At 47.5% G+C, this 12430-nt stretch overlaps 1 pseudogene; it reads right to left on the reverse strand.

Annotated features, from left to right (window-relative positions):
• Positions 1-2293: 2293 nt before the first annotated feature.
• Positions 2294-2783, reverse strand: LOC102736788 (large ribosomal subunit protein eL32 pseudogene; annotated as a pseudogene).
• Between the last annotated feature and the right edge of the window lie 9647 nt (positions 2784-12430).

The following is a 12430-nucleotide window of genomic DNA, read 5'->3' on the forward strand; positions in this document are numbered from 1 at the left end:
AGCTCACCCAAGTCGGGGGTGTTTGGGGTGAGTTTGATATTGCTCCACACAGAACAATAAGGAACATTGCACAGATATGCAAGACAAGAGCCACCAGGGTCAGAACTCGCAGAGGAGGGGCCGGAGGGCGGTTCTGGATCCTGTCTGGCTTGGGGGACGCTGCCGTGGGACTGGTGACGGGCATTTCAGGCTCCTCCATGGGCCTCAGCTGCCCTCTGTGTCTGCTTTTCTGTCCCGCCATGGGCTTCCTCCTTGCTTCTCTCCTGGGTTACTCCTTGACTCTGGCCTCCCATAACCTCTTTGGCCTCCTCTACATCGCCAGGAGGAAGGGACATTCCACAGAGCAGGGGTGACAAATGAAGCTCTTGTGGCAAAACCCAACTGAGCGAGGCTGCTTCGCCCACTGCTGGTGCTGCTGGGAGAGAGACCCGCCATCGGTTCTCGCAGGGCCTTGGGTCCTGGGTCACTGGCCAGCCAGAGCCACCCTGTGCCAGGCAGCTGTGGTGCCAGAGGGGACAGCAAGGGCTCAGGGTCACATGGTCGAGACACCCAGGATCCTGGGCCCAGCCCTGTGTCAGAGGGCGGTTCCTCTAAGAAGGGGCTGAGGGAGAGTGGGAAGCATGAAACTTGCCCAGCACAATCACCTTCCCGGGTTCTGATTTCAATGATCTCCCCTCAGCAGTGGAATTCCCTGAGCAGCTATGCCTTTGCCAGACTCAAGAATGAACTCTGCGGATGGATTTGGTTTCTCAGACCACTGCCCTGTGCCTCAGCCGAGTGCGAAACAAGCTTCCCCACGCAGGGCTGGCCTCGCTCTCCTTTACATGCCCCGGGCTGAGCCATGTGAGGCCCCGGCCCACAGGAGAGGCCAAATGTTTGGGAATTTTATGGACCACCCCACTGTGGTTCTAACCTCATTTGTCTGAGGGGAGGCAAATCAAAAGGAGGGCTTGCTAACTTTCCTTCTGAATCACTTCAAGCCTTTTCTAGCTCCAGACAGCTCCACGTTCCATGTTTGCTTCCTGGTCTCCAAGCCTCTCCATTCTTGGGCTCTGCTTCGGATGATGGGCTGAGCATAGAGATCGAGGGGACACCTTCTTCCCTTCCAGTGTTGGGCCCACAAAGTCAAAGGAGGCTATAGACAAACTGTGAACCCAAATGAACAAGAAACCTAATCGGGTTTGGCCCCTAGATGGAATTAGACTATTTTTAGGTGAACTATTTTAATAGCAACCCCCCACCTGCTTTGCATTCAGAGTTTTCACGATTCCCTTAAACTTTCATTTGTCAATAATCTGTTTCATTTCCTTCCAAACTGCTGCTCAAGGTGTGATGTGAGCACCTGGCCTCTGAGTCCCTGTGGGACCAGCTGCTCACGCACGGGCCGGCTCTCTCACTGCTGAGGTACGGAAGAGAGCAGTTCGGCTTGCTCATCAACTTTGCTCAACTTCCTATTTTATAGCGCTGTGCTCAGTACTACGTCCAGAGGTAAAACTAAGGTGGGGATGTTGGTACTCAATAAATGCTTTCTGAAAAAATAAATGACTAAAAAATGGGGAATAGCTTTAGTTTAGACCCTCTGTGGTACCTTGTCTCCCCTTTCTGGACTCCCCTTTCTTCCACCCTCCACCCTTGGAGGCCACAGTGTCCTCACAGCACCCTCCGCTAACTCCAGGCTCCCCACTTTGGCCTGCCTTCCAGGACTCTATTTTCCAATGGGATTCTGAGAGAATGGAATTGTTAACCCAAAGGAAAGCATCCTCCTAATGGTAGACTTCCAGACATTGGCAAATGGGTCAGAGGACAATGTTCAGTGGGAGTGAGGTGGGAGTGGGAGACAGTCAGGAAATCTTTCTGGAATCCCGGCTCTGTAAAGCTGGCCCTGGATATCTGAAATGCAAACCTCACTTAGTGGAAGCAATGATACTTGTTCTTCTTCAACCCTTTCTCTGGATGAGCTAAGTGAAAGGAACACTATATGCGGAGAGCTGTCCCTCACAACAGTGAGTAGAAGAACCAAAAGATACCAAGTCATTGGATTCCAAATTAGATTACAGGGCATGACTGCAAAGTTTAAAAACATATGTTCTAGGATGTACATACTCCCATGAAGACTGTCTTTTAATAGTAGTAGGTTACTTGTTTCTGTGATTTTTTTTTTTTCCACAAAAAACAATCTGCATTGAGAACTGCCTTCAAGTCAGCCTGGCAGACACACCAGAAGAGTATTTTCTTAGATTCTCATTTAAAAAAATGAAAAAGCATGATCATGAGCTTTAGTCATTACTCTTTGCAACAAATGACTTTAAAAATAGCTTTTTTTTTGGTAGTTTTATGGTTTTATTAACACAAATATGACGTGCACAACAAGCTATCTATTCACTTTCTTCACTGTGCAGCCTGGCGTTGGGACTGGGGACTCTGATGGCCAGCTGGGCTGCTCTTTCCACAGTAGCTTTGTGGTTCTTGGAGGAGACACTGTGAGCAATCTCTGTACAATAAGATTTGTTGCACATCAGCAGCACTTCAAGGTCCTTGACGTTGTGGACTAGGAACTTCCGGAAGCCACTGGGCAACATGTGCTTTGTTTTCTTGTTGCTCCTGTGACCAATGTTGGGCATCAAGATCTGGCCGTCGAATCTTCTGTGCACTCTATTGTCAATGCCTCTGGGTTTCCGCCAGTTGTGCTAAATTTTGACATATGGGTCTGACTGGTGCTGGATGAACTTCTTGGTCCTCTTTTTAACGATCTTGGGCTTCACCAGAGGTCTGAGGGCAGCCATGATGCCCAGTAACAGATGGCAGTGCTGAGGAAGAGAGAGGTAAAATTAGCTTTGTTGGGATATAAGTGACATACGATAAACTGCACATATTTAAGTATACATTTTGATGAGTTTTGAGATATATATATATATTCATGAAACCCTTCACCTCAGTTGAGACATGAATGCCTCCATCACCCCCAAAAGTTCCCTTTTGCCCCTTTGTATTCCATCTCTCTTCCTTATGCCCCCACCTGCCCTGTCCTGGGCTACCACCGGTCTTTGGTGGCAAATAAGCATCTTTTCTAAAAATTAGGTTTTCCCTAAAAGGCCGAGAATTTTCTAGCTCTGGGGCTATGGTCATGAAGGGAGGTCCCCAAAAGAAGTCCAAGACAGTTCTCAGCAGGTGCAGACCTTGGGAATAATGTGTAGCCTCCAAGGAAGGTACTATTTGTTTAGATATGTAAATCCTGGGATGGCTTTTGAAGAGTTAACCACATTATTTTACATTTTATCTTGTATCTGATGATATTCGGTAGTTGGAATCTATTCACCCAAATTAATTGGCCAGTTCTACAATCACACGTTCAAGCCGTCATCTGGGAAAGTAACAGTCCTTGCTTCTTATGCCAAATGGTGTCATTTGAGGAATTCCAAACAGCCTTCAGGACATAGTTTTTCTTTTCTGCCTCTGTCTTCTATGAGGGAATCGCTCCCTTTCCCCCTAAACTTGTTTCTTGTGCCCCGGATACTGCATCCAACCCTGTTTCGTGTCCATGCGGTCCTCGAAAGAGCAGCAAGCCCAGCCCACCCTTTCGGTGTCTTCTGTCAGCCTCTTAGGGGACCTCCTGCCTTTCTCACCCACATTACTCTGAACCTGTCGGCCCCTTCAGCCTCTTCACTGATTCTCCAGCTTCCAGTCTCTCCCTCTTTCATCCTCTATGTATCAATGGATCTTTATAAAAGGCAAATCCAGTCAAATCATTCTTCTACTTTTAAATATTTAACTTTGTGACTTTATAATGTGGCTCCTCTCTACCTGTCCAGAGCCTCCCCACTCACCTCCCCGAACCCAGTCCGCTTTTTTGGGGCTGCAACCAGGAAAGATTTTAATAGTGCTCCAGAGAGCAGAGGGGCATCCACATGTGCTCCCATTTCTACCCCCATTTCCCGAGACTCACTTTCCAATCATACCAACCTGGGAACCCCGGCATGTACTATCTGCTCTCCTACCCAAGCCTGTTATTTCCTCTGCTTGAAATCCCCCTTCCTCCTATTCTGGAAGACTTTTCATGCTTTCTCTCCTCTGCATCACTCTTACTACCCTGACCATTATGGATAGTGATTTTTTGATTGGTCACTAATTGTGAGGGCAGGGACCATCTGTGTCTTTCATTGCAGAATGCCTGCATTTGGCACTTATGCTTGTGAATGGAACGAACCAACGCAACTTGTCTTACCCTAAATCAACATCTAATAACCTTTAGGACTGTGCCACTGGTGAGGGGGATTTAACAAGTCCGACGTTAGTACCTGATGTAAAGTATGTAGCCTGATACTTAAAATGCTGTTCACTTACTATTTTTTACTTGCCAGCAATTCCCTCCTCCCAGAGAGTGACGTGTCTCACTCCCTTTCCTTCCTTTAGGTCTCTGTATTTTGAATAGCAAGATCCTCCCCGAGGATAAAATAGTAATGACCCACCCCCAGCAATCCCTATTTTCCTATGTCTAGCTTCCCCCTCTTCATACCTATTACCATCTGACACACCATGTACTTACTTGTGTATTCATCTACTGTCTATTTGTTACCATCGGAATACAAGTTTTGTAAGGGTAAGAATTTTTCCATTTTATTCCCTGCTGCATCCCCAGCATCCCACACAGTGCCTGCCCCTGCCACATAGTAGGTGCTTGTATATATGCGTTGAAAGAACGAATATACACAGAGAACAGCAAGTGTCTTTGGAGGACGGTGCTATGCATTTCAGTGTCAATGTGCTAGAATGAATGAAATACTAGCTTGTATGCTGGAACAGTGGCAAGCTGGGGTCATCGGATGGGTCATCGGTCAAGAATGAAAACAACATCTTTCAGCCTCAAGCAATATAAAAAATATATTTAAAAAAAAAGTTCTCTCCCTGTGTCTGGAATACTAATAATGTATGTGAAGAAACAAGATCAGAGCAAACAAAGAAGAGTGAATTCTAATAAATCAGAGAGAGAAAGAGAGAAAGTGAGAGGCTCAGCCACACCAACCTTTAAATGCTACCAGCAGATCTTTGGTGTTTGCTCTAAATTCTGTAAATCAGGGGCGCTGACATATGGGAAAAGACAATGACAAAGACAAGCTGAGAGCTGGGGTTTTATTTTAAGAAGCAACCCCGAGGGTTATGGGCGACTGCACTGAGATTCAGCTGTATCTCACGGGAGCTCTGAGCTGGCCATTTGTGGGCCTGGGTCTTGGCTTCCCCCCTGCCCACCCGCTGGGCCCAGGGCAAGCCACTCCCTCCTCTGGGCCTGGGTCCCCACCAGCGGGGGGAATGGGGGAGCTGGAGAAAACCCATCTCCAAGGTCTCCTCCACCTCTAAAGTTCTGCGATCCTGCCTCTTGACAGGGTTTTCAATTTGTCCTCATTAATGCAGAGATTCAATTAACCAGGATAGTAAATTCCCTGAGCACTCTGCTTAATTGGATTTTTACTAAAATAGCTCCAAATTTTGTTTACTGCATTAAAAAAAACAAAAAACAAAAAACAAAATATTTTTTGCATTATTTTATATCTGTGGGGAATGTAAAAGCATTTAACTGTAATAGCTATAAGTTTGGCTAGAAGTTATTCTGTAAAGCAGAGTTTCTAAACATTTTTGACGGTGACCCATGGGTAAAAAAAAACAAAAACCAAAAACCAAACCAAAACAAAAAAAACCCTGCTACATTTTACACACACACACAGTAATAAAAACTTTGCAAAACAATGCTTCATCTTCCCATATGATGCAGTGTGATATTCTCTATTCTATTCAGAAATGTTAGTTGAGGGGCACCTGGGTGGCTCAGTCGTTAAGGGTCTGCCTTCGGCTCAGGTCATGATCCCAGGGTCCTGGGATCGAGCCCCGAATCGGCGGGCTCCCTGCTCAGCAGGAAGCCTGCTTCTCCCTCTCCCTCTCCCACTCCCCCTGCTTGTGTTCCCTCTCTCGCTCTGTCTCTCTCTGTCAAGTAAATAAATAAAATCTTTAAAAAAAAAAAAAGAAATGTTAGTTGACACACTAATTGATTTCATGATCCCCATGAAAAGCTCGGACTCAAAGTTCTAGAGGCCTCTACCTGCCTCTCAAAGAGTTGGGTGTCTGGGTAAAAAAATGTCCAAGATGTCCCAGGGTTGTCCTTTGATAGCTGTCCTACACACTAACGCTGAGGAAGCTATACCACTTGACTGGTTTTACATTTTAATTCACACCATTTGAACTGTCTTTGGCATTTCCTGAGAGGCGATCCAAGGCAGGGGTTTGAAAAACCATTCAGACGGCACAACCGTAGGGGGAATTTGACATCTCCAGTTGCCCCTCTCCCGCAGCTCAGTTGCGATGCAGCAACGTGCTTGCTACTGGAGAGACCTTGAAAAAGTTCTTGGGGGCAGCTTGCAATTCCAGGGTGTGGCGGACACTCGTGGAAGGGGATCTGGCTTGAGTTGAAAGGTCTGGCTCAGGAAGATGGCCTGTAAGGACAAGGTGGCCCTAGCAGAAGGGGACTCTGTCAGCATACCTTTGGAGGAACGAGGAGGAACTGGAGAGTAAATCAAAGGGGAAGGTCTCTGGAGAACCCACACGGCTCTTTGAGAAAGACCCAGTGTTTGGGCCCTGGCCACACAGAGCTCACCAAGGGCAGATTACAACGGCACAGGCTGAATAAAACCTGTTGGCCCACTTATCTGTGCCCCCCTCCACCCTGAACCCCCTCACCTCTACCCTGGACGAGCCTGGGCATCGCTACCTTGGCCATTAAAGTCGGTGGGGAAGTAGAGGAAGAGGCAGGCACAGAAAGAATGCAGAGCGACCACAGAATCACTCATACTGCTGGTCTGCAGTTTGGGGGTCAGGATCGAGCTGGAGATAGGGGGTGCTTTACACTGGACATGATAGAGATGTTTGGGTTTAGATTTGATTGTGCCTTCTCAGTATCTGAAAATGATGCAATTAGTTAATTGTGAAAGTGGCTGGGAAACGCATAGACTGGCTTGAGCTGTCATTTGGGGCTGGGGGGAGGGGCCCCAGGAGAGGGGTTAAAAGGTCATGGTGGGAAAGAATAAAGTTGTTTTCTCCTTGTGCCCTGAGGAGTCCGGCTCACGTAGTAAATCAGTTACCACAGGTGTTTGTTATCTTTCCCTCCTAGTCAAATAGCCTGTAAGGCTCATGAGAGGGCCTCCCCGTCCCCATGGATCCTGAAGTCCCTTAACCTGTATGGCATGCAGGCCGGGGCTGGATGACATAGCGTCCTCTCAGCTACTCTCACCTGCTTCGTATTCGTGAGACCTGCCTGTCCGGCGTGAAGGTAGCCACCATGCTAACTTGCTCACCGTAAGGGGACGTGTGGGAACAGAACGCTGAGAACCTGTTGGTGAAGCCCAGATTCTAGGCCCAGCTCTGCAGCTGGCCAGGTGGCTTTGGAGAAGTCGCTTAGCCCCTCTAGACCCCCATTTTCTCTTCCCAGAGGTGAGAGGTCACATCAGCTCCAGCTCTGAAATTCGATTTTGGATGTTTTCTGAGTTTCTTTCATTTTGTCTAGCTTAAATTTTGAGTTCCTAGGGGATAAAAATCAAGACCAAGTCCCACAATATTTATACCTGATGTGTACCAGGTATTTTCACAGATGTCAATGGATGAATCCTCAAGCAGGTATCATTACCCCCCAATTAAGATGCAATTTAAGAGCAGATGGAAGGCCATGGGGTATAAGATGTTTGCTCACCGCCATTGATTTAACAAGAGACACAACTGTGGTTTGAATCCAGGCCTTCTGATTCCAAGGCTAGTGCTCTTTCTACTCTCAACTTTTGTTAACTTACAGTTATTTGACTTATTTAATAGTGCTCTCAGTCTGGGCTTGAAGCTGAGAGGAAATGAGTCTTACTCTTTTTCAACTCCTGCAAAACATGTCCTCTCGGATACACACTCGTCTCTTCTTTCGATTAAGGGAGGAAGAGAAGGGAGAGAGGAGAAATGAAGATAATGTAGTAGGCTCTCAAGTGGGAGTAGGAGAGGTACAACTTTCTCTTCCAACCTCCGTCTTCCAGCTTCGACATCATTCGTCCCCAGCTGAGAAGACCAGTCCTGAGCCAAAAAATATCATTCAATGAATCTCATTCATGCGTCAGTGTTAATCGCTAGCACTCCTTGAACTTGGTACTCTATACCAGGCCCTATAGCCATGGCACTGCTTGGGGGCTGGGACACAGAGAAGCAGAGAGGAAGAAAGAAAAAACAGTAAAGTGGTACATTTTGCTCCCTGTCTCTGAGCATGAGGATTCCCTTTTGTGCACCCCCTGGAGCACTCAGTCTGTGCCCCATTGTCCTCTTTTGGGTTTTAAGCTGCTCCGAGTGCAGGCAGGGAGCTAGCTATTGGAGGAAAAACTAATGGCAAACTCAACACAAGGTTCGTGCTGCCTTGGATCCCCATCTTTCCCCCCAGTTCACCTGCTACGGTTTACTTTTCAGAGTTCTCAAACACCTGCCTCAGAGTCGTCCCAGCCTGAGTCAAGAGAGGGGGCTTTTGTACTCCCCAGCATTTATTGGCTAAGAGCCACAGAGTCGGGGGTTAAATGGCCAGCCACTTTCAGCTCTTCCAGATGTGAGCAAAGGGGGTTTACACAGCCCAGGAACAGCCCTGGCAAGAGAGAGAAAACACAGAAGGGAGGGCATGGAAGCCTTCAGAAGACACGTGAGAGAACCTTGGAGAAGCACCAAGATTATCCACCGCAGGGGCATGCCCAGGTTGGGCAGATCCCAGAACAGACTGTGACCAGGTGACCCAAGAACATGTGGGGTGCTCATCTATGGGTGAGGTGGGGGGAGGGGGCGTCCTGATCTGTTCTATCCACTCCAGACACCACAACTGTGACTTAATTGTGCTCTGTGTCCACCTTCGGGTTGAACTAAGACAGATGAAATGCCCACAAAGGGCTTTCAATTTCTGTGGTAAAACAGTTTTAAAAGCCCCTCTGGCTTTTAAAGCAATTATTTCTGGACCGAATGTTCCTCAGGAGACTCCTGCTATTTCTTAGAGCCCTTTGCGTAGAGCTTCTCCATCTCCTTTTATCAACAGATCCCCGACTGTCCCGGCTGCTATCACACATTCTTCCTGGACCCGCCACACACATGTGGGTTATATTTGGATGTGGGAAAAGAGCCTTCCTGGTGCGGTCACATGGCAGCCTGAGTGAGGTACCACAGAGGAGGCCCCTGGTAAAGAGGGCCTTGCATGCCCGGTGTGAGGTCAGCGTTGACACACATGTGGTCATGAGCCAAGCAAAACCACCGAGCTGATACCTGAGCAGTGGTGGGAAAGATGTGAATGACACTTACGGCAGTGTGGTAACCTCAGATCTCCCATTTGCTTGGCATTTTTTGTTTGGTTCGGTTTGGGTTTGGGTTTGGTGTTTGAACCAACACAAATCCAAAGGACTGATAACCATTCTTCAAACATATCCATGAAAAGCAGCGTTGCAGTCCAAAGGTCAGTCTCGACTCCAGCTCTCTGCCCCTTATGAGGGCTAAAGTATGGGGCATTTATTTTCTTTCCAGACCTGGAAACACAGTTCCAGCCAGCTTGGGCAAAAAGGGAAAAACCAAGAATGAGGCTGAATAACCGCATGGAAAGGGCAGGATGCAGCCAAGCCCAACATGGTGGAACCGGGGACTGAGTGCTACCGGCTCCTCGCTCCTATTCTTGCTCCTACTCCTTTTCTCTGTACCTTGACTTAGTCCCCAGCCATTGCAGACCTGCTTCCTCCCGAGCTGGTAAAGAGGGTGGCTGACAGCCCGGGGAATGACGTCGTAGCTTTTGCATTGGAAAGGTAGTGACCTCCTTTATTGGCTCCAGGAGGAAAAATGCTGGAAAGGGCTTTGACTCTCCCAGCCTGCATGTCCATGCTTGCCCCTGCCTCACCCCGACAAATCAACTGGGGAGATGAGGTTCATGGAAGAACAGAGAAGCTCCTAAGGTAGATGTGTGGGTGGGGAAGGGCAAACCATTCATTCATTCATTCATTCATTCATTCATTCATCCATTCAACAGATTTTTGTTGAACAAAACTTCAAGACTGAGTGAGGGGCCAGTCTGCACTGACTGGGGAGAGGTGACCTAGAGGTCAGGAGATGAAGGTGAAGAAAAAAGGCAAAGGGCACCTTGTGCTCAGCAAAGTCCCAGACGTAAGAAGAAAGGAGGTGCTTGTCCCAGAACCGTAGCTCAGCTGCTCCTTCGAAGTCCTGCCCTGGGAAAACCGCTGGTCCCACGACACTATATTTAATAGTGTAGTTGCTTCATGATCTGATGCCAAGTTCCTTCACTCGTCGTAAAGCAGTGTGGGTTTGGGCACCAGCAGGGAGTGGGGCTGCAGACGACACTCCGAGTCGCTGGGCCCTAGAAAATGCTCGCACGTATTCTATAGGAGACATGTACGAGAATGTTCACAATAGCTGTGTTTATAACTAAAAAGGTAACCCATATGTCCGTAAACAAGAGAATCGAGAAGTGATCGTGGTGTAATCAGACCATGGAATCCTATGTAGTACAGACTATGAATAAACTAGCTACATATCGAATTTCAAAAGTACTGACCGGGGAGCATAAAGAGCAAATAGAGATTATAATTAGTATGGATTCATGAGATGAACTTCAAAACCAGGCACCATTACGTAATATAATGGTTAGCGATCCCTTATAAATGGATTGAAACCGGGAAGAAAAGCAAGGGACAACTCAGGTGTCAGATCAGTGGCTTGCCCCAGGGGTGGAGAGCCAATTGGAAAGGGGTGCGGGAACAGAGGGAGCTTCCAGGTATCGGCCATATTTTATTCCTTAAGCTGGGTGGTAATGTGTGGGTGCTTGGCTTTGTTACTATTCTTTAAACTATGTACATATAGGTCATGCACACTCTAAGTATGATCTATTGCACAGTGAAAATATTAAAAAATATATTTTGTCAAAACAAAAACTCCTCCCACCCCCACACCAATAAAAGGTAGAGGTTAGTGTGGGTGAAGGGTATGAGCCTCAAAGGAACGAGAACTTTTCCAAATGTGGTGCCTTGAAGATCTAGAAGGGCATCAGTGACAGAGGAAGAAGGTAAGCCATTCCCTGTCCACCTGCCGTAGGTACCAGCAGCTGGACTGAGGTGTGTCCCACCGTCCCAGGGACCTCCTGCTCACACGACCCCGGGGACCTCACCTTACCCACTTTATAACCCTTTCTTCCTGCACCACAATCCTCAGGATTTAGCCTGTTTTGCTTTCCTTTTTAAAGCTACCACGGAGTACTCCGTTTCTTGTCACTTTCCCACAGCCACTGGCTGAGTAGAATGCAACAATCCTAACTTTTCCCCTTTTTTTATTCCCACGCCCTCACCATCCGCCCCCCCCCCCCCCGGCCCAAACAAGTGCACAGGTCCATTTGGAGTTAAAAGGGTGAATGCCTGTTGGATGGTGTAGAAATCTGTTCTAATACCACTTCCAAAGTTTGTTCACTCACCATCTAATTGCCTTTTTAGGGAAGGTTTGTCATTTGCCCGCTGAAGTTTATTTTAAATTGTATCTGGTTTGCAAACACATTCTTTGTTGACAGCTCTAGTTCGAAATGTTTGGACTCACTTTGCTCTGGGTAAAACACGTTGTCAAGTCTTTTTAAAACTGCTTTTGTTAGATGGTTTTTCTGGCCCTGCACTTCGGCATCCAGTAACCTTAGCGACATAAAAGCTTTGAATTAGAAGGGACCCTGGACGTCCCCCATTCGACTTCCCACCCGATGAAAGAATTTTTCCTGAAACATGCCTGACCACCAGCATCTGAGAGCTTGCTTTTTAAGGGCATTGCTGGAGGGACAGAAGAGTCTCATAGGTTGCAAACTCCCTATAAAACTTTGAATCAGTTTTCACTTTGTCATCAAGAATCAGCCGTCAGGGGCGCCTGTGTGGCTCAGTCGTTAAGTGTCTGCCTTCGGCTCAGGTCATGATCCCAGAGTCCTGGGATCAAGCCCCACATCGGGCTCCCTCCTGGGGGGGGGGGGGCGGGCTGCTTCTCCCTCTCCCACTCCCCCTGCCTGTGTTCCCTCTCTCGCTCTGTCTCTGTCAAATAAACAGATAAATTCTTTAAAAGGAAAAAAAAAAGAATCAGCAGTCAGCATGAGCATTTTCCAAGTTTGCTAATTGAATTAAAATGAAGACAGACTCTTGCAAAACCTGTCCCTGAGGTGCAGCAGGCCCTACACTGGTCACAGACACCTTTAATCTACTTCATATAATCGTATCCTGGATTAGGAGGGACAGAGGAACAAGCAAGGAATTGGATCTATCCACACGCTTGGAAATAGGGCAGAGAAGCCAGGGGGATTTGGCTAATCGCTTGAGAGTCCTGCAAGTGCACATTTCCCTCTGTCCCTTTGTCTCTCTTTCTTAAA

The sequence above is a fragment of the Leptonychotes weddellii genome, chromosome 10 (genome assembly GCF_054177405.1).
Source record: "Leptonychotes weddellii isolate Sample4059 chromosome 10, ASM5417740v2, whole genome shotgun sequence".
NCBI lineage: Eukaryota > Metazoa > Chordata > Mammalia > Carnivora > Phocidae > Leptonychotes > Leptonychotes weddellii.